Source organism: Nematolebias whitei, chromosome 21, assembly GCF_014905685.2.
Source record: "Nematolebias whitei isolate Nwh7 chromosome 21, NemWhi1, whole genome shotgun sequence".
NCBI lineage: Eukaryota > Metazoa > Chordata > Actinopteri > Cyprinodontiformes > Rivulidae > Nematolebias > Nematolebias whitei.
The window spans coordinates 10,559,699-10,573,366 of NC_056518.1; the positions used below are offsets into that span (position 1 = coordinate 10,559,699).

The 13,668-nt window shown below is 40.8% G+C and overlaps 1 protein-coding gene and 1 pseudogene across 1 annotated transcript in view; one reads left to right on the forward strand and one right to left on the reverse strand.

Moving 5' to 3' along the window:
• Positions 1 to 13,668, forward strand: part of LOC119427667 (trichohyalin) — a 46,677-nt gene that overhangs the window by 23,868 nt on the left and 9,141 nt on the right. The gene's annotated exons all lie outside the window — the stretch shown is intronic.
• Positions 2,938 to 4,121, reverse strand: LOC119427014 (annotated as a pseudogene).

Here is a 13,668-nt window from a genome sequence, read left to right on the forward strand (position 1 = left end):
ATTTGCAGTGGTCTGATACTCCTTCCATTTCAATATGATTGCTTGCAGAGTGCTCCTTGGGATTTTTAAAGCTTGGGAAATCTTTTTGTATCCAAATCCAGCTTTAAACTTCTCCACAACAGTATCTCGGACCTGCCTGGTGTGTTCCTTGGTCTTCATGATGCTCTCTGCGCTGTGAACAGAATCCTGAGACTATCACAGAGCAGGTGCATTTATACGGAGACTTGATTACACACAGGTGGATTCTATTTATCATCATCAGTCATTTGGGACAACATTGGATCATTCATAGATCCTCACTGAACTTCTGGAGTGAGTTTGCTGCACTGAAAGTAAAGGGGCCCAATAATATTGCACGCCCCACTTTTCAGTTTTTTATTTGTTAAAAAAGTTTGATACATCCAATAAATTTCATTCCACTTCACGATTGTGTCCCACTTGTTGATTCTTCACAAAAAATTTAAATTTGATATATTTATGTTTGAAGCCTGAAATGTGGCAAAAGGTTGAAAAGTTCAAGGGGCCGAATACTTTTGCAAGGCACTGTACATTAACACTGTACATTTACATTAACTATTTGCAGCCCAAATACTCAGTGTTGTCCACCGTTCCTCAACACAGCTCCCAAGAAGTGTGACATGGGGCCTCTGAAAACAAACCAGTGTGAAATTTTCTGGTTTATATCAATGGCTGACTGACAGATTCTATTGACAGAGTGGGTTAAGTGCTGATAAATTATCAAACATCATTCACCTTGTCCTCTGATGCCACCTGAACATTGAGCCAGAGGAAGCTTTTGGTCTTGATTGGTTGTTACGCCATTTAATGAGGTTTCTATGCAATGACACAACAACTTAAGCCAGCAAACACCCTCCCACATGCTCCTCATCATCTCAAATCTAAGAGCATTACAACTGGACATTCACTTCAACAGGTTCTATGGTCACTCTCACTGCTGCTGGAGTCGGCTCTGACCTTCACTGCCTCCCTCCAGCTGTCAACTGGAACTGACCCATCACAGGGACAGCTCCATTCCCACGACTGAGGCTGACACATTTCTGCAGAAATGTAAGACTCCATGCAGTTGCAAAGAAAGGCCAACTGAATGACAGTAGTCTTTATTGAGATAACTGTGATAATGCTGCACGGTGACTCATCCAGGAAAAAAACTGGAAAGCTTGGGTCATTAAAAAGGATTAGTTCAGCAATTTATTTTTCCTTTGTTTCCACATTTAACAGAAACAGCTGAGGGCATTTAAATCAGGTTCTTAAAAAAAGATGTTACAGAAGAGTCCTCATAATATTTTCACATGACAAGATACAAAGTGATGCAGCACGGTGGCGCAACTGGTAGAGCTGCTGCCTCTCAACGAGCAGGTCCTTGGTTCAAACCTCGGCCCAGGGGCCTTTCTGGGTGGAGTTTGCATGTTCTCTCCGTGCATGCGTGGGTTTTCTCCATGTGCTCCGGTTTCCTCCCACAGACCAAAAACATGCATGTTAGGCTGATTGGTAACTCTAAATTGTCCCTAGGTGTGAGTGAGAGAGTGAATGGTTGTTTGTCTCGTTTGTCTCTATGTGTCCCTGTGATGGACTTGAGACCCATCCAGGGTGTACCCCGCCCCTCTCACAGTGATTGCTGGACATGGGCACCAGCGACCCCCGTGACCCTAAATGGAATAAGCGGGTAAAGATAATGGATGGATGGATGAAGATACAAAGTGCAAGTCAAGTCAACTTTATTTATAAAGCACATTTAAAGCAGCAGTGATTACCAAAGTGCTTAACAATAAATTTAAATGGGAGTAAATTCATGGAAAAAAAAGTACAAATAATGATAGTACTGAAAATATCCTGATGCATGCTCAATAATCCAGGTAGAAAAATCTGAAAAAGTTCAATCTGGTCCTCTGAACATTCAAAAAAACAAAAAACAAAACAAAGCAAAAACATGTAGATACGTTTCGTCTCTCATCCGAAAGACTTCCTCAGTCTGAGGTGCTGTTTTCAGCTCAGTCTCTTAAATAGCACCTTCTTCAGAGTGGATCAACCAGTTTGCTGCTGACAACCAAAACCAGCTGATCACATGCTCAAGAAGGACCATCAGCCTAACAATGGATCATTAGCACACTGATGGCTGTTTACTGTTCACAGAGGGCTGAGTGATACTAGCAATCACAGCATTGTAAGAGGGGGACAGTTGAACCCGGAGGCCTCCACCCCTGTTTAATGATGGACGATTTATTTTCACAAAGATGGCCTCCTTTACTCCTCTCTCAAACCATCGTTCCTCTCTGTCCAGGATGTGAACATCTTCATCCTTGAAAGAGTGACCGCTGGCCTGGAGATGAGTGTAGACCGCAGAGTCCTGGCCTGATGATGTTGATCTTCTGTGCTGGTCCATCCTTTTGGCCAGTGGCTGTTTAGTTTCCCTGATGTAAGACTGATCACAGCCCTCCTGATAGTACTGAAAATTAATTAAAATCATCAAAAGAAAAATATATAAACGCAGAACAGTAAAAAGACTAAATCGAGTCACAATGAGTAAAAAGCCAGGGAAGACAGGCGTGTTTAAGCATAGATTTAAAACAGGAAGAAAAGTGGCCTGTCTATGTTGGAGGGCAGTTTGTTCCAAAGTCTGGGGCCCACGACTGAAAAAGCCTGATCTACTCTGAGCTTCATTCTTGTTCTTGGAACAACCAAAAGCAGCTGATCAGATGATTTCAGGTTCAGAGAAGGAACATATGGTTGCAGTAGCTCAGAGAGATATGAGGGCGCAAGGCCATTTAAGCATTTAAAGGTTAGTAGGAGGATTTTAAAATCAATTCCGTATGAAGTGCAGACCTTGTCTTGAGTCAAAATGATGCATATTTTAATATTTTGTAAAAGTGGAACACCTGGATGATCATGCACACTGCTGCTCTGCTCTTTTAATGAAGTTTAGGCCTTCTCAAATGTGCGAACTGCTGTGACTCCATCAAAGGTCAATGTCTGGGGAAGAAAGACAAATATGTTGTTTAAATCTCCAACATTTTTCAGTCAGGTCATCTGGACAGTTTCTTTACTTGTGCTGAAACGTTTCGCCTTCGATCCGGAAGGCTTCATCAGTCAATGATGATGATGATTCAGCAATGGAGGAGGGGGCATACCAAAGAGACCATCTTATCACAAGCAGAACTGGTTTGTTCCACTTTGGAGTAAGCTGTTGGGGGAAGAATCAGTTTTGTTGTGCATTTCCTTGACTGATGAAGCCTTCCGGATCGAAGGCGAAGCATTTCAGCACAAAAAAAGAAACTGTCCAGATGACCTGACTGAAAAATGTTGGGTTGTATGCCTGGATTATTGAACATGGACTTTGTTGTTGTTTAAATCTGTTCACTTGAGTCATGTGATTCTGGTTTTTCTTTGACTGCAAAGGCAAAGTGAGTAAGATCATCTTGAACTTCATCATTCTTACCATCATCACCTTTCTACCCTTGATTTCTGTCAGTTCTCGTCTCTTTTCCATCCCACTTCTGCACTTGCACCATTTTTCCTCCTTCCATTGTGACATTGGTCTGCAGCCAGGAGGTAAACAAAATGAACAATTATCTTGATAAGACAGAGGAAGACGCTGTGTCTCTGGGACATAAACTGCTTGTATTGCACAACAGCAGAAGCATATATCTCTTGTTCAACTTTTCCTAAATCCCCAGCACGGTTTCTATTAGTTTATAATTACAAATTTTAATTTGGTTTAACATTCTAAAATACTCAAAATCTTTGAACACCAAAGAATTATGAGCATGTTTAAACCTGACCAGCTTACTTTGACATTTCTGTCATCAGGTACGGTCTGTTCAAACTCCTCTCCCAGTTTGGCACAGTGCTCTTGTACTTTAGTAAACTGTGTTGGTATTCACCACAACATTCTTGGATAATCACCATCATCACCTTGTTTGTGCCGGCCTTTTGTCTTAAGGCATCACTAGCACCTGTCAAAAGAAAAGGGAATGACTTAAAGAATGCTGAACATCCTTTTATTTAATAAAGATAATAACAATAATTTCCTCCCCAATTGTTTTCAAATACTCATCAGAGTTAGTGATGTCGACCAGCTTCCATGTGCCGTAGAAAGCCTCCATCATTGTTGTGGATGTTTTCAGTGCTGCTCAAGTTTGAACGCTCCTGTCCGTCTGAAGCAGAACTCTGCATCCCAAGCAGAAGTCTGTTGATCAAAACCAAACGGTGTCGGGGAGCGGGAACCTAACTGCAACGCGAGGAGCTGATTGGATGATCTAGAAGCTGTACAAGTTGTGATTGGTCAATAAAAATCCTGCATGTAACTTGGTGAAAACACGTCAGGAAGGTGGTCACTCCATGTCCTATTTAATTATTTTTTTTATTTAACATTTATTTATACAGGCAGTCACAAGGACTCATTTTCAAGAGAGACCTGTTTTCTTTTTTAGACAGACAACATCAGATGGTGGGGGTTAAGAGCCTTGCTCAATGGCCCAGAGTGGGGCAAATGTGGGTGGAGACAGGTGTGGGCATAAATACTAGAAGCCTCGTTGAGCGGACTGGCCCGCTTGGCTGCAGCGGTACATCAGTGTGGAACACCAAAATGGTCAAAATTATATAAATAAATAAAACATTATGAAACATATTTTCATTTATTCTTTATTTATACAGGTTAATCCCATTGAGCCTCGGGGACTAATTTACAAGAGAGACCTGATGAGCAGGAAGTAGCTAAACCATTCCTGACCATCTCATTCTGGTAGGAAAGAGACTTTCAATGCACTTTCTAGTGACCATACATCACAATAATCTTGCTTTACAAACACTACAGATCATTTAGACACAATTTTAACTACTCCACAAACAGAACCAGTCCAAAAATCTGCCTTTTTAAAGTTTCACTGATTTGAATAATCAAGTAGACCTTTGATACAAAGCTATTTGTTATTCATTTGTTTGTTATGCATAATCTTCATCAGATATATCACAGATTATTATTTTTGTAATAAAATACATAAAATCAACTAAATGTGTGATTATTTTGGCATATCTGTGTGTATTAACTGATTTGATGCCCTTTAAACATGAGAAAAGAATTCACGTTTCAGTTTACATTTAATTTGGAGTTAGAGACTGATTTTTCCTCAAAAAAGAGAGGTGGTGCCCACACACACAACAAGGTTATTTGCATAATAAATGCATATCTTATGAGCTTAACTCATAATTGATAATTTACAATATATATCCAACCCCATATCCCTCTACACTCGCCAATCAGTAAAAGTCCTTATCGCCCTCTTTAGTGTCCAGCCTCCCATACAAGTCACCATATGCTTTATGCTTTGCCTTTGCTACCTCCCTCTTTGCTTTACATCAATCAATCAATCAATCAATCAATTTTATTTATAAAGCACCCTTCATACTAAAAGCAGCTCAAAGTGCTGTACAGAATTATAAACAATAAACCCACAAAATAAAAGCAAACAACCCACATAAAATAAAATAAAATAAAATTGTATGGAAAATGTATAGACTGAACAGAAATGAACCAGTTCAGGAAATACAGTTAAAAAGATGGGTCTTGAGCCTGCTCTTAAAAACAACAACATTCTCTGCGGCCCTCAGGTTCTCCGGCAGACTATTCCACAGACGGGGGCCATAGTACTGGAAAGAAGCCTCACCGTAAGTGTGAGTTCTGACTATTGGAACTGTTAGTAGTCCGGTGCCAGAGGACCTTAGTGTCCGCGGGGGTTCATAGGGTAATAGCAGCTCTGCAAGATAAGATGGTGCGAGACCATTGAGACATTTAAAAACCATTAAAAGAATCTTAAAATCAACCCTGAGACGCACAGGGAGCCAATGCAATGATTTTAAAACAGGTGTAATATGAGCCTGCCTTCTGGTCTTGGTTAGCACACGAGCAGCAGAGTTTTGTAACAGCTGAAGGCTGGATACATTTTTCTTAGGGAGACCAGAAAGCAGTGCATTACAGTAGTCTAAACGGCTAGATATAAAAGCGTGCATCAAAGTCTCAGTATTAGTGAAAGAGAGAAGAGGGCGGACTCTGGCTATATTTATTAGATGGTAAAATAAATAAAAATAACTAATGACCTTCTTCTTGCTGCTGACTCTGCTCTTCTGTCTATCCTCATTTTACTGGATCTAAGTTCTGCCTTCGACACAATCTGTCATTCTATCCTCCTCAACAGTCTAACCTCCATTGGCATCTCGGGTACTCCGTTAGACTGGTTCAAATCATATCTCTCTGACCGCACTCAATTCATTCAGCTCAAATCCTTTCGTTCCCAGTCTTCCCCCATCTCCACGGGTGTCCCCCAAGGCTCTGTCCTCGGACCCCTCCTCTTCATCATTTACCTCCTTCCTCTAGGTCACATCTTCCGTAAATTTGGTGTCCATTTTCACTGTTATGCTGATGACACACAGCTCTACCTATCAACAAAACCAAACTCCACCCACCCACCCTCCATCCTCATCGACTGTCTCATTGAGCTAAATCACTGGTTTTCTAACAACTTTCTAAAACTAAACAGTAACAAAACAGAAATCATTCTTGTCGGTACCAAAAACTCTCTTTTAAAATCAGAAAATCTTCTTATCCCCCTTAACAACTCCCTGCTATCCCCCTCGCCTCAGGTCAAGAGTCTTGGTGTCATCCTCGACACTACTCTCTCCTTCACTTCACACATCAACAATGTCACTCGGTCTGCCTATTTCCATCTCAGAAATATTAACCGTCTCCGCCCTTCTCTCACACCCCGCTCCACAGCCATCCTTGTTCACAGTCTTGTGACTTCTCGGATTGACTACTGCAACTCCCTTCTATATGGCCTCCCCAACAAATCTCTCCAGAAGCTACAATTGGTCCAGAACTCAGCTGCCCATGTCATCACTCAAACCTCCTCCTATAACCACATCACTCCTGTCCTGCAGCAGCTCCACTGGCTCCTGGTTAAATCACGCATCGTCTTCAAAATTCTTCTTCTCACTTTCAAAGCTATCCACAACCTTTCCCCTCCGTACCTATCTGACCTCCTACACATCTCCATCCCCTCTCGCTCTCTCAGATCCTCCTCTTCACTACACCTCCATGTACCCTCTGCCCGCCTCTCCACCATGGGGAGCAGGGCCTTCACCTGCTCTGCCCCTCATCTCTGGAACTCTCTACCCCCTGACTTACGAAACACCACCTCTCTTTCTATATTCAAGACTGCTCTGAAGACACATCTCTTTAGACTCGCTTATCCTTAACTTTGCTGTATGTATTGTATATTCTTTACGCATTTTATATTCTGTATGTATTTTATATTCTTTATGTATTTTATATTCTTTATTCCTGTTGATCTTTGTTCTTACTGTAAAGTGTCCTTGGGTGTCATGAAAGGCGCTTTTTAAATAAAATGATTATTATTATTATTATTATTATTATTATTATTATTATTATTATAAAATCCTGTTTTGACTATATGTTTGATATGTGGAATAAAAGTAAGCTCAGAGTCAAAAAGAACCCCCAGGCTTCTTACTTTTTTGGAAGGTTTTAAAGACAGAGATTGTAATTTCTGAATTGTATTTTCTTTTTGAACCTCCGGTCCAATTATTAAAACTTCTGTTTTGTCCTGGTTTAGCTGGAGAAAGTTTTGTGACATCCAGGACTTTATGTCTGAAATGCAATTAAAAAGTGCAGTGATTGGCCGGGGGTCATCATGAGATAATGAGATGTATAGCTGTGTGTCATCAGCATAACTGTGGAAACGTATCCCATGGCTCCTGATGACTCCACCAAGCGGCAGCATGCACAAATTAAAAAGTAGGGGGCCTAAAATAGAGCCTTGGGGGACGCCATAGTTGGCTTCATGGATCTGCGAGGCGCATGTATCCATACTTACCATAAAGGTTCTATCTGTGAGATAGGAGCTGAACCACAGAAGAACAATACCAGAAAGACCGACCAGGTGTTTTAATCTATTTAGAAGAATTTGATGATCTACTGTATCAAAGGCTGCACTCAGATCCAATAGAACAAGAACTGAGAGCTTGTGTGAATCCAGATTACACCTTAAATCATTCACAATTTTTAATAGGGCTGTCTCTGTACTGTGGTTCGTCCTAAAACCAGAATGACACTTTTCTAAAACACCAGCATCATTAAAAAAGTTATTTAATTGAAAAAAAAAAAAAAAAAAAATTGAATAAAAACAAGCTTTTCTAAGATTTTACTTAAGAATGGTAAGTTGGATACAGGTCTGTAATTATTAAAAACACTATGATCTAGATTACTTTTCTTCAGAAGGGGTTTCACCACAGCCATTTTAAAGGCAATGGGGAAGACACCGATCCGAAGAAAGCAGTTTACAATGTTTAAAATTTCATTCTCAAAGAATCTATAAAATGAATGAAAAAGTGATGAGGGAATTGGGTGTAAGAGGCAGGTGGTTGGTTTGACTTGTGAGAAAACTCTGCCGAGCAGCTCTGCATCAACCACATCAAACATGTCCAGTGTTTGCTCAGGTGAAAACAAGCATTCAATAGATTTAAAACCAGTATTTTGCTCAGATAAAATGTTAGCTCTAATTGACTCAATCTTACCTCTGAAGTGATTTGCAAACTGCTCACAAAGAGAGTTAGTTGGAGTATTTGAAGAAGCAGTAAAGTCAGGGTTAATCAGATTATCAATGGTGGAAAACAAAACTTTGGGATTATTTTTGTGATTGTTAATTATTTTGGCAAAATATGCATTTCTTGAATTTCTGACAGCAGAATTGTAGATATTAAGCTGTTCGTGCATTATTTGGTAGTCGATTGTCAATTTGTTTTTCCTCCATTTCCTCTCTGCTTTCCTGCAATTTCTTTTTAGTTTCTTTATGTCTTCAGTTTTCCATGGGCATACTCGTTTAATAAAAACTTGTTTTGAAAATAGTGGAGCTACATGATCCAGGTTTGTTTTCAGTGTGTTAAAAAAATTGACTGACCATTGAATCGCAGGAAGCAGTTAAAATAAGAGGGGAATTTTGGTTAAAATCTCTAATAAAATTATCAATCACCTCAGGGGTAAGATGGCACCTCCTAACAGTTCAGACCGTGGCTTTCCGCTGAATCAAATCAGTGACATTAAAAAACACACAATAGTGGTCAGACACAGCCAGGTCAACAACAGAGGACACACCAGAGGCCAAGCCATCGGTAATAACAAGGTCAAGGGTGTGTCCCCTGTTGTGAGTCGGCTGCTTGACGTGCTGAATAAAATCCATACAGTTCAGGGTTTCTAAAAACTGTTTAGACAAAGAATCTGATGGATTATCAACATGTAGATTAAAATCACCAGTCACAATAATCTTATTGTACTTAGCATGAATAAAACATAAAAACTCTGAAAACTCAGTCATAAAATCAGAAACATGTCTGGGTGGTCTGTAAACAGTAACACAAATTATTGGCAGGCTGCTAAAAACAAAGGCATTATGCTCAAAAGACGGGTACTGGTCAAATGAAATCTCTTTAACAGCCAGTAAATTATTAGATATTGAGGCAGTGCCACCACATTTTCTGCCACTTCGAGCATTAAAAAAAAATTAAAACCAGGTGGAGAGGCCTCAGTAAGAACAACTGGTGCATCTGCGCCTAACCAAATTTCTGTTAAAAACAGACAATCCAATTTAAAATCTGAAATCAAATCATTTATAATAAAAGATTTGTTTGAAAGAGAGCGGACATTTAAAACAGCCTTATTGAGGGTGACAGGTGAACTGTTAACAGTAGCTGTGGGTGATAAATAATGTTTTGCTAAAGATATAATGTTATTAAAGTTCACTGAACGAATATGGTTATGTATGGTTCGCTCCCTGTATGTAGTCCGAACTGAAATTAATTGGTTGCTGGGAACAGATTGGCCTGGTCCAATGTTATGTGTACAACAGTTACAAGAGGAACTATAAGAGCCAGGGCCATGTAGACGTCAATCAGTAGCAGACTGGTCAGATATAGTGACATGGTTACCAGGTATGGATGGTGATGTTGTGTGCTGTACCTTGTAGTCCAGATTGGCAGTTAGAATACGGGTACCTGAGTTGTTCAGATGGAGGCCATCAGTTCCAAAAAGATGTCTCCTTCCCCAGAAAACATCAAAATTTTCAACAAAGTTTACATTTTGGAAGATGCAAACAGAAGACAGCCAAGTGTTCAGACTGAGAAGTCTGCTAAAGCGGCCTTTTCCTCTGCCACAAGTGGGAAGTGGACCAGAGATAAAAACTTGCAGTTGAAACTATAGAATGGTGCCAAGTAGATGAATAAAATCCTCTTTCAAATATTCAGACTGTTGTTTGGGGATGTCATTGGTGCCTACATGGATGATGAGTCTTTTAGCCTGTGGATGTGATTTAATGATTTCCGGGATTTTATTAGATATTTCGATGACAGTGGCGCCTGGGAAAGATAGTGTAAGAGCTCCCCTCATCCTCACGTTCTTTATAATAGAATCTCCCACAAGCAGTGTGGTGGGAAGTTGGTCCATCGGATGAGCCTCTAGTAGTGCTGAGCAGAGTAGCTGTGAGGGATGAGGTGGCTGCAGTGAAAGAGCCCTGAGCGGCCCCCGCACATCACTTACCCCCTCCCTGACATGCTCTGGGGCCGGTGTGTAGTTCAACTCTGCCCGAGTCATCCTGACCTAGGACTTATTACGAGAGAGGGCCGCCGTTGTTTGTAGCAGCTGGGGTGGGGATGACACAGGTAGTGGAGCAGAATGACGGTGATCTGAAGCTAGAGAAGGAAAATTGTGGGAATCTAGGATGCTAAAGCGGTTTTCTAGGGGGAGTGGACAAGTAGCACTACGATGTTTCCCGGCAAATACCTTGTGTCGGCGAGTCCCAACTGTGACCCAATGCTCCGATTGTACAGGAGTGGAGCTGGGGGGAATTTTGGGTCTTGCCCCATACTGAAGCCAGTGTGTGTGGCTGGAGTCCCCCTCTGGACCCAAGTTGTTGGTGGCTGATGGTGGACTAATGGTTGGAGGACCTACATTGACTATACTGTGAACCACAGGTGCAGGCGTGGAACTCATTGCGAGTTGTCTGTCATCTTCGACAGGAACAGTGTCAGCTAGTTGTGCAGCAGTCACAGGTGCCTGAGTCTGGCCAATTATTATGGTGTCCAAATAATTCTCTGTGTCCTGTATCTTGCATAATGTAGATATTCTACGTTCCAGATCAGCAACTTTCTCAAAAAATGAGATACAGCCCTAACATCTTGTTGGAGAACTTTCAGGAGCCATACCCCAAATGAACTGTGTCACCACACCAGAGTTTTAACAGTCATAAGTCACAAACAAAAGCTTCTCTCCGGTCCTGACTTCTGGCTGTTGCTGGTTTCTTTGCAGAGCATAAAGGTATTTATGTAATACAAAAATACTTTTGTAGCCTTTGCTATTGTATTGTGATTGTGGCTCGCTACTAATATAAGTTGAGGGCAAGTCAGACTGCAGTGAATCGACAGGAGATGTTACAAAAATTAGCTAGCCTGAAAGCAGGCCTCAGCACATGTGGTAGGCCAAAGTCTTTTATACAAAATCTCAGTTAGTTCATAAAAAGGTATAAAAAACTAGCTTAAAACTCACAAGACATAAAAAAACTTTTAGGTAAAAGGTTAAAAATCCATTGAAATCCATCCAAAAACCATAGAAAATGTGCTTAAAACAGCTTTTCCTGATGAGCAAACAAATTACTCCAGCCATCAGGTACACCTGTACAAGGTAGCCTGTGCCTGGTGAGGCCTGGTGGAGATACATTGCATCTCCTTATATTCCTGTCTTCTCTCTTCAGTCCTCTCACTGTCATATTCCATCTTGGCTAACCTCGTTCTTTGAATAGCTACTTGCACTTCACTATTCCACCACCGGGTTTCCTTATCATCCATTCTCTGTCCAGATGACACACCAAGTACCTTCCTACCTGTATCTCTAATTACTGTTGCTGAAGTAGCCCAGTCATTTGGAAGCGGTTTGTTACCACCCAGAGCCTTTAACAACTCCTCTCTGAATTTCTCACAACATTCTTCCTTCTTTAGCATCCACCAATTGTTCTTCTTTGCTGATTTGACACTTTTTCTCTTCTTCACTACAACAGTCATTCTACACACAACCATCCAATGCTGTCTAGCCATGCTCTCCCCTGCCACAACCTTACAGTCTTGAATCTCCCTCGGGTTTCCTCTTCTACACAGAATGTAGTCGACCTCCGTACTCCTTCCTCTACTCTTATAGGTCACTCTATGTTCCTCCCTCTTTTGTAAATAATTGTTGACTACAACCATTTCCATTCTCTGGACAACATCCACACAATCTGACCAGATAGAGGACATTTGCAAACTGAGGTGTACCGCAAACCCACCCACACAGACCAGTATTTGCAGTTTGACTGCCATCACCCTTTGGAGCACAAATTAGGAGTCATCAGGACTCTGTACCACAGAGCAGTACCTCTGTACCACTAGCTCAGGAGCCAGGCAGAAGGAGAAATCCCACACAAGACAGGCTCTTGAGCAATGTGGATGTCCTAACTGGGCCTTCCTGAAAGCAGAGAAGAAAAAAAGCATTACAGATGCTTCTGATGCCCTTGACCCCGTGGATGCTTAAGTGGTGCAAAAGTTGGGATTGCCCATAATTAATTACTTCTCTACGACTGTTATTACGCCAAGGTGTAACACTTTTAATGAGAGACATTTTGTTCTTTGCTTGCTGATGATAATCTGATTTATTTTCCATTCTACGCCCATTTTCAGCATGCTGACTTCCCTGTTCAGGTATGTGCTTTGGAACAAGCATTTTCTTTAGCTAAACGCTGGTGTGGGTATAGGTTTACCAGTAACATGTTTAAATTCTACAAATTAAGTAAAACTCTGCTTTTTCAATTCAATTCAATTCAATTTAATTTATTTATATAGCGCCAAATCACAACAAAGTTGTCTCAGGGCACTTTACAGAAACATTCACATATATAAAAGCCAAATAGTAAAGTTCTCTATCTAAGGAATCAGCAGACAAGTTGAATCTTGGCTTCGTTGCAGTCTCCCATCCTGAGCAAGCACAGTGGCAACAGTGGAAAGGAAAAACTCCCTTTTAAAAGGAAGAAACCTCCAGCAAAACCAGGCTCAGGACAAGCAGCCATCTGCTTTGACTGGATGGTTGAGAGGACAGGAAGGAGAGACAGACGAACACAGACTGGTAGGTAGGTTTTAAAAAAAAAAAAAACTTGCTATCAACATGTAATAACACTGACTTTAAAAAAAACAGAATAACTTGAGCACCAAGTGCTCCTTTTGTATCTGCTCTTTTGGAATAGCCTTCTTTCACAGCTGGAACTAGTTGTATTTTACCACGAATACTGGTAGTTTTACAGTTCCAATACTTGACATTTTGCTCCTTATCAGTTTAAAGAGGGGTTAATACGAGATAACTTACACCAATGACACAGATTTCTCACAAAAAGGAAGCTCCTGCCACTCTGCTGAAAAAAGTACAAGTTCACTAACCTGTTATCAGTCTTGTACAAAGAATGATAAGCTCCATGCTATCAAAACAACATTAGGTTGTAAAAATATATCCTGCAAGCACCTTGCAGATGTTGGCTGCTGTCTATCATGATGCTCTAAGATTCATAA